Source organism: Pipistrellus hanaki (assembly GCF_964339955.1).
Source record: "Pipistrellus hanaki genome assembly, chromosome: 20".
Classification (NCBI taxonomy): Eukaryota; Metazoa; Chordata; class Mammalia; order Chiroptera; family Vespertilionidae; genus Pipistrellus; species Pipistrellus hanaki.
In genome coordinates, this window is record NC_140522.1 from 2,161,830 (window position 1) to 2,171,006 (window position 9,177).

A 9,177-nucleotide genomic window follows, 5' to 3' on the forward strand; every position below is an offset into this window, starting at 1 on the left:
GCAGGAGGCAGCTGATGGATGTTTCTCTCTCATCAATGTTTCTGACTCTATCCCTCTCCCTTCCTCTCTATAAAAGTTTCTGACTCTATCCCTCTCCCTTCCTCTCTCTCTCTCTCTCTCTCTCTCTCTCTCTCTCTCTCTCTATATATATATATATATATATATATATATATATATATATATATATTTTTTTTTTTTTAAAGCGTCCTGAGCCCTAGCTGGTTTGGTTCAGTGGATAGATCATTGGCCTGCAGACTCAAGGGTCCCGGGTTCGATTTTGGTCAAGGGCATGGACCTTGGTTGCGGGCACATCCCCAGTGGGGGGGTGCAGGGGGCAGCTGATGGATGTTTCTCTCTCGTTGATGTTTCTGACTCTTTCCCTCTCCCTTCTCTATCCCTCTCCCTTCCTCTCTGTAAAAATCAAGATATATATATATATATATATATATATATATATATATATATATATATATATATATTTATTTATTTATTTATTTATTTTTATTTTTTTTTTTTTTTAAAGCGTCCTGACAGGCTGGTCTGGCTACAGGGCCCCCAGCAGCTCGGATGGACCGGATGGACCGTTTTCTGGTTTCCATCTTCCCAGGGGAGAGGTCCGTGGGGCCCCGCCTTTTCCTGGGAATATTCTAAAAGAAAAGAGACGCACGTGTCCGCCTCACACCCGGGCCTGGGCCTCGGAATCAGCCCCCTGGCGCCCCCTGCCGGCCGCTCGGAGAGCAGGTTCCACCGGGCTGGCCACATGGCCGGGGACAAGGACGCTCCCTCCCCCAGAGGCAGAAGGCAGCAGGCCATGCCGGGCCCTGTTCTGCCCTCCGAGCCTGTCCTTCCGGAGACACGAGGCTGGACTCCGGGCACAGCCCTGAGAGCGGGTCCCCAACGTGCAGCCGACAGGAGAAAGCTGAGCCGAAACCGGTGTGGCTCAGTGGATAGAGCGCCCATCTGCGGACTGAAGGGTCCCGGGTTCGATTCCGGTCAAGGGCATGGACCTTGGTTGCAGGCACATCCCCAGTGGGGGGCCCGGGGGGGGTGCAGGAGGCAGCTGATGGATGTTTCTAACTCTCTATTCCTCTCCCTTCCTCTCTGTAAAAAATTGATTGAATATATTAAAGAGAGAGAGAGAGAGAGAGAGAGAGAGAGAGAGAGAGGAGAGAGAAGAGAGAGAGATCAGATCCTTGACGAACAACAGAAACAAAAATAAAAACCACACACAGCCCTCTGGTTTTTTGGCTCTGCTGGCTGGTTTGGCTCCGTGGATAGAGCGTCGGTCTGCAGACTGAAGGGTCCCGGGTTCAATTCGGGTCAAGGGCACAGGCCCGGGTTGCAGGCACCATCTCCAATGCGGGGCGTGCAGGAGGCAGCCGATCCGTGATTGCCTCTCATCCTGGATGCTTCTCTCGCTCTGTCCCTCTCCCTTCCTCTCTGACATCGGTAAAAATATATTTTTTAAAAATAAATTCACACTCGGACACAGAGGAGACCATCATTGAGCACGATCCACCTCCACAGCAGCCCCAGGAGGGAATACGGGTGTTAATGGACGGGTCGGATGTGGGCCTGTGGGGCACAGAGCTGCAGCCTCCCTCGCAGGAAGCCGCACAGCCAGGAGGTGGGAGAGGGAGGGAGAGGGTGGGAGCCGTGATCGGACGCCCCTGGGAGACAGAGCATGTGTGTAGGGAGCAAACTCTTGCGTCCTGCTCTGTGTGAGTGCCATGACAGCGTTCCCAGAAGGCCTGCCCACTGCTCCTTCCTGCTTCCCATCCCCCAGGTCATCAGAAAGGAACGGACAGCCCTGGCCGGTGTGGCTCGGTGGTGAGAGCACCAGCCTGCGGACTGAAGGGTCGTGGGTTCGATTGCCCGTCACACCTGGGTTGCAGGTTCCATCCCCAGCCCCGGTCTGGGCACATATGGGAGGCAACCCATCGATGTTTCTCTCTCTCTCTTTCTCTCTCTTCCCCTTCCTCCTTTCCTCTCTAAAAAATCAATGGGAAAATATCCTCCAGTGAAGATTAAAACACACACACACACGCAAAAAATACTATAAAGAAGCAACAACGAATGAACAAACAATAAAGCACTCACACGTGGGGCAGTTCAGAAAGGTGGTAAGTGCCCGTCACAGGAGAGAGGAAGTCCCGCCCACCACCCCTCCCAGAGGAAACCTGTCTGCCCCTCTCCTCCCAGGCCTCCCCTCCCCGGAGCTTAGAGCCCCAGAAATAAGGGGGTCACCGAGGGGCTTCAATCAGGTAAGTTCCCTCTCAAGGTTCCTTCCTTCCTTCCTTTCTTTCTAATTACATATATATATTTTTTTAATATATTTTTTATTGATTTTTTTTTTTTACAGAGAGGAAGGGAGAGGGATAGAGAGCTAGAAACATCAATGAGAGAGAATCATCCATCAGCTGCCTCTTGCACACCCCCTACTGGTACATGCCCTTGGTACATGCCCTTGACCTGAATCGAACCAAGGTACATGCCCCTGACTGGAATCGAACCTGGGACCTTTCCATCCGCAGGCTGACACTCTATCCACTGAGCCAAACCGGTTTTGGCTTAAATATATTTTTATTAATTTCAGAGAGGGCGGGAGAGAGAGAAGCATCCATGATGAGAGAGAATCATGGATCGCATGCCCCACACTGGGGATGGAGCCCACAACCTGGGCCTGTGCCCTGATGGGAATTGAACCTGTGACTTCCTGGTTCACGGGTCGACGCTCGACCACTGAGCCACACCGGCCGGGCTGCAGAGATCCCTTTGAAACCTCAACACGGAAAACATCCGGGGATGCTGGCGGGTCCTGAGCCCGCTCACCTGCCTCCAGGTGAGGGCGGCCCGGCTGACCTCCTGGCGGAGGCCCCGGGGTTACGCAAGGGAAGAGCTGAGCTCCTGGCAGGCAGCACCCGGGCCGGGCTGTGCCAGGGACATTCTGTTTACACCGCGCGGAGGGCAGGAGGGAGGAACAGGCCATTCTTGTCCCCGATGAGAGGGCTCCATTGTGTCCGTCCGGAGCGACGGCATCGGTTTCACTCAGGACGCCGCCATCGCCACCAGCGCCAGCGCCAGATCCCGCCAAGCCCGGGCCGTGAACCCCAGCCCCTCCTGCCCCGAACCCCACGCCACCCCCAGCCCCGGCCGCCCTCGGTTCTCCGCTCAGCCCATCAGCGGAGCCACCACTTCCTTCTTCATTGTCTTTGAAGCTCCCTTGATTGAAAAAAGAAAAGACAGAAATTCCCCCAGAATGACTGATGCTGTGACTCACTCTTTTTTTAAAAAAATTACTTAATCTGGCCAAAACCAGTTTGGATCAGTGGTAGAGCGTCGGTCTGCAGACTGAAAGGTCCCGGGTTCGATTCCGATCAAGGGCATGTACCTTGGTTGTGGGCACATCCCCAGAGGGGGGGTATGCAGAAGGCAGCTGGTCGATGTTTCTCTCTCATCAACGTTTCTAGCTCTCTATCTCTCTTCCTTCCTCTCTGTAAAAAATCAATAAAATATATTTTTAAAATAAAAATAAAAATAAATAAAAAAATTACTTAATCTGTAAATCTTTTTTTTTTTAATATATTTTATTGATTTTTCACAGAGAGGAAAGGAGAGGGATAGAGAACTAGAAACATCGATGGGAGAGAAACATCGACCAGCTGCCTCCTGCACCCCCCTCCCAACCAGGGATGTGCCTGCAACCAAGGTACATGCCCATGACGGCCCTTCCGTCCGCAGGCCGACGCTCTATCCACTGAGCCACACCAGTTTCGGCATGACTCACTCTTACCAGGGACTATGGCCGCATACCCAAGCAAACACCTGCTACTGCCAACAGAACAAACGTTAGCTCACTGACATCTAAATTCCACTCTAAACAAATCCCACCAGGCTATTTCATTTGTTAATTCTCGCCCGAGGATATTTTTCCGTTGATTTTTTTTTTTTTAGGGGGAGTGGAAGGGAGAGGGAGAGAGTGAGAGAAACATCGATGGGAGAGAGACACATTGATTAGTTGCCTCCTGCATGCTGTGCCCCAACCAGGCCCCGAACCGGGGAGGAGCCTGCAACCAAGGTATGTGCCCTTGACCGGAATCAAACCGGGGACACTTCGGCCCACAGGCCGACGCTCTATCCACTGGGCCACACCGGCCAGGGCCTCCCCCCAAGCCTGTGGATCTCGCTGTGCTAGAGGAATTGTCCGGCTGTCCAAGGTAGCCAAGCACCCTGTAGGTGCTAGGTCAAACCTTGGAAGTCTCTGGACACCGGCAGGAAAAAGGGGAATAAAACTCACAGCACACCAGGAAGGCCTGTTCTCGCTGAGGCCCCACAGCTGTTTCTCCCAGCTCCCTCTCCCTATGCCCGTGGTCGGCAAACTCCTTAGTCCAAGGAGCCAAATATGAACAGGACAACGATTGACATGTCTCTGGAGAGCCACATTTTTTTTTTAAACGTAAACCATCTAGGTAGGTACATGGTTATGAACTTAATGAGGGGACTCGTAAGCCGGCCTTTGCTAAACACTCAAGGGGCCAAAGAGCCGCCTGTGGCTAGCCAGCCGCGGTTTGCCGACCGCTGCCCTGTGCTAACTATCTGGAGTCAAGAGCACAGAAAGCTCAGCAGCTGGAGGTAGGTAGACATTGGGCCGGAAATGAAAACCAGTTCGGCTGGAAACCCGAGAGAGGCTTTCGGGAGCAAAGTGACAAGGAAGCGGGGGACAGCGGTGGCCTCTGAGGTCGGAGGGCACCCACGCGGGCGGGAGAGTGGGGTGAGCCGGGCACTGGCCAGGCAGCCGCTAGCATTGGTGATGCTCCCATCGTGTTGGGGGTCTGACGTGGTCTCGGAGTTTATCTAGGCCCTCCTAGAAAAGGAGGTCCAGCCCTAGCCCGTGTGGCTCAGTGGATAGAGCGTCGGCCTGCGGACTGAAGGGTCCCAGCTTCAATTCCGGTTAAGGGCATGTACCTTGGTTGTGGGCACATCCCCAGTAGGAGGTGTGCAGGAGGCAGCTGGTCAAGGATTCTCTCTCATCAATGTTTCTAGCTCTCTATCCCTCTCCTTTCCTCTCTGTAAAAAAATCAATAAAATATATTAAAAAAAGAAGAAGAGCCGAAACCGGTTTAGCTCAGTGGATAGAGCATCAGCCTGTGGACTGAGGGGTCCTGGGTTCAATTCAGGTCAAGGGCATGTACCAGGGTTGTGGGCACATCCCCAGTGGGAGGTGTGCAAGAGGCAGCTGATCGATGATTCTCTCTCATCTATGTTTCTAGCTCTCTATCCCTCCCCCTTCCTCTCTGTAAAAAAAATCAATAAAATATATTTTTTCAAAAAAAAGAAGAAGTAGTCCACCCTTATAGATCTTTTTGTTTCTTTATTATTTTTATTGATTTTAGAGAGAGGAAGGAAAAAGGAGAGAGAGGGGGGAAAATATCCATGATGAGAGAGAATCGTGGATCGGCTGCCTCCTGCATGCCCCCCTCCACCCTCACCAGACCCTCCCCTCCACCCCCCACCCCCACCCCCACCCCAGGGATGGAGCCCGCATCCCGGGCTTGTGCCCTGACCTCCTGGTTCACAGGTCGATGCTCAACCACTGAGCCACCGGGCAAGAACTCACTTTCAAACAAGTCACATTCGCAGGCACTAGGGGTTGGGACTTCACCCTATCTTTTTTGGGGGGCGGGGGGCACAGAGGAACCCTCAACACTTCTCAGAAATCTTGGGACCGGGCCTGAGTGTGAGCTTGAGTGTGCAGGCCCCTCTGCTTCGCTGCAAAGCACAGCCTTGGCCACGAGAGGCCTGGAAAGCACATCCAAGTGCCCACCAGGGGGCACCCCTTGACCAGAGAATGGCAAGGGGACCTGTGGTTTTATGCAATTCCCTCGTGAATCTCTTCCTAAGCTTTCTTTCCTTCACGAGAATCAGAAAATGCGATATCCCAGAGAGATTGGAGGGTTTTCTGATTTCCCATTCAGAGAGGTCCGAGCAGCTTTAAAACTCACTTTTCCGTTTATGGGGCGAAAGGGTGGGAGTCGACCTGTGCAGGTAGATTATTGGGGGGTGGGGGGGGCGGGTGTCTCAGCATCCCTAACAGGAGGACCCAGTGTTGGGAAGCCGAAGAGCCAGGCCCCTCCCACTGGATCCAAGATTTAAATGAGATCACACACCAAAAATTAAGTTGAGCCTGGGATGGGAGTCTCCCACACAAAAAATATGGACAGTGTAAAATTCCATAGTCTATTTCTTTCTTTTGATTATTGGCTAGAGGCCTGGTGCACGAAATTCGTGCATGAGTAGGGTCCCTAGGCCTGGCCAGCAATCAGGGCTGATCTGTGGGGTGACCAGCAGGGCGATGGGGGGGTCCCCCTCCCCCCCACCGGCACCCATCTTGGCTGCCCTGGGGCCTGCGGGCTGGAGGCAGTTCCTGCATTGAGCGTCTGCCCCCTGGTGGTCCGTGCCCGTCATAGCAACCGGTCGTTCTGTCGTTTGGTTGATTTGCATATTAGGCTTTTATTATATAGGATTTCAGACAGGGAGGGAGAGGGAGATCATGTCTTCGTCTACACACTGGGATGCTCCCTCCCTCCTGAGTCTGGTGTAAGGACGAGGGGTTTATAACACAGGCCAGACACCAGTTCTGTTTCTAGTGTTGATTAAGGGCCCGACGACATCACACTAGCATCAGGGGGCACTTCAACATGGTTCGATCACCGTCTTTCTACAAGGACACGGTGGCGTATAAAAGACCCGCTTCTAATGTCTCATAAATCAACAAGTTGAAAGTGAAGCTCATGACCTCTCATTAAATCCGTCTTACATCGGGAGGTGCTGAGTTTGACTTCACTCATCCACTCAGTCAGCAACCACTTAATTAAGGAGGGCTTACTATTTTAGGCAAGGGGATTGCACAGGGAGTAAGACGGGGGCAGAGTTTACCGTCTAGAAGGGGAGCAGACAACGTAAAAATAACCAATATATGTGTAGGATGGTGTTTAATGCTGTGTATGTGGGGGGGGGGGGCCAAATTAGTGATGGGGAAGAGAGGGATATCTGGTTTTTTTTTGTTGTTGGTGTGTGTGTGTGTGTGTGTGTGTGTGTTGTTGTTGTTGTTGTTGTTTTTAATAAAAAGCCTCACTGACGAGGTGCCCCAGAAGCAGAAATCACGCAGGCTGCGAGCACACTCCAGTAGATGCCAGGGCTGTGGGCGAGCTGGGTGGTTGAGCGTTGACCTATGAACCAGGAGGTCACGGTTCGATTCCCGATCAGGGCAACATGCCCAAGTTGCGGGCTCTTTTAAAAAGAAAATAAAAGAACCCTGACCGGTGTGGTGCAGCGGATAGTGCGTTGGCCTGCGGACTGAAGGGTCCCAGGTTCGATTCCAGTCAAGGGCATGTACCTTGATTGCAGGCACATCTCCAGTAGGAGGTGTGCAGGAGGCAGCTGATTGGTGTTTCTCTCTCATCGGTGTTTCTAACTCTCTCTCCTTCTCCCTTCCTCTCTAAAAAAATCAATAAAATGTTTTTTTTAAAAAAAAGAAAGTAAAAGAAAGAAAACCTGTATGACCAGAGCCAGGAGAGTAAAGGGGGTCGGGGGGCGGGTAGTGGAAGAGAGAGAAGTCAGAGGGAGGCAGACCATGAGGATCTTACAAGGGAGATGAGGCATCTTGAGCAGAGTCTCATGATGGGACTTACATCACACACACACACACACACACACACACACACACCTCCCACACGGGCTGCTGGAAGAGAGAAATGTCCTTTTTGTTGTTCTGTGTTTACATGGCAATGGGATCCCTCCAGCAGCGGCTGAGAAAGGTGGTTGTCGGGTTTTTCTCGTATTCGTATGAGGAAGCTAGGGTCCGGGTGGAGGAGAGAAGCCACTGTTTATAGAAGCCTGGGCAAGAGAGGCATGCCAGCTGAAACCGGTTTGGCTCAGTGGATAGAGCGTCAGCCTGTAGACTGAAGGGTCCCGGGTTAGATTCCGGTCAAGGGCTTGTACCTTGGTTGCAGGCATGGTCCCAGTGGGGAGGGTGCAGGAGGCAGCTGGCTGATGTTTCTAACTCTCTCTCCCCCTTTCTCTCTGTAAAAAAAAAAATCAATAAAATTTATTTAAAAAGAGAGAGAGAGAGAGAGAGAGAGAGAGAGAGAGAGAGAAAGAGAGAGAGAGAGAGAGGAATTCCACACACACCAGCTTCCAATGGTATTTAGATGCACAGACCGTGCTATGGGTTAGTGTCAGCAGGCAGCAGCTCGCTCTGAGCTGAGAGTCCTCAGGCCCAGGAATGAGAGGAGAGAGAGAGAGAGAGAGAGAGAGAGAGAGAGAGAGAGAGAGAGAGAGAGAGAGAGAGAGAGAAGCACCAATATTTCCTTTTCTAGTTGACACATTTGGCTCTTGTATTTGCACACTTAAATTATTTCTTTGGGTGGCTTTTCCAAGACAAACAGCCCTTCCCAGAGGCCTGTACCGTCTTTGTTTTCCACGGGAGAGAAAAGCGCTCTCTGCTTTGAAGCAGCAGCTGCATTTTCCTTTCCGTCACCCTGTCCAGGTTTCCGAGATCTCGGGGTCCGGTTTCGGTCAGTGACCCCAGCGAGGGATCGCTGTCACCCAGGGAGGCCTTTGGAATCCGAAGACGTTTCTGGAAGGAAGAAAAGCCTAGGTCTAAAGAATGGGGTCGCGGTCTCTTTCTTCTGAAATCGTTTTCGCCGGAATGGGTCTGCCTGGCTCGGGAGCGTATGCCAAACCAAAGGTGCAGGAAGCCAAACAAGAAAGCGACAGACTGCCCTAGCTGGTTTGGCTCCGTGGATAGAGCGTCGGCCTGCGGACTGAGGAGTCCCGGGTTCAATTCCGGTCAAGGGCATGTACCTTGGCTGCAGGCACATCCCCAGTAGGGAGGCTGTGCAGGAGGCAGCTGATGGATGCTTCTCTCTCATTGATGTTCCTGACTCTCTATCCCTCTCCCGTCCTCTCTATAAAAAAAAAATGTTTTTAAAAAAGAAAGCGATAGAGTATCTGATCCGTAGAATAAGGATCCTCTGTGATTTGGGAGTGAGGATATTCATTTGCTATTAGGATCAGAAATAAAACTAAAACGCAGAGCCAAGCAGACGAAGGGGAAGAGGAGGAACAGCGTCAGATAAGATCTGATGGAACCCAACGGACTTGGGATGGGGTGGG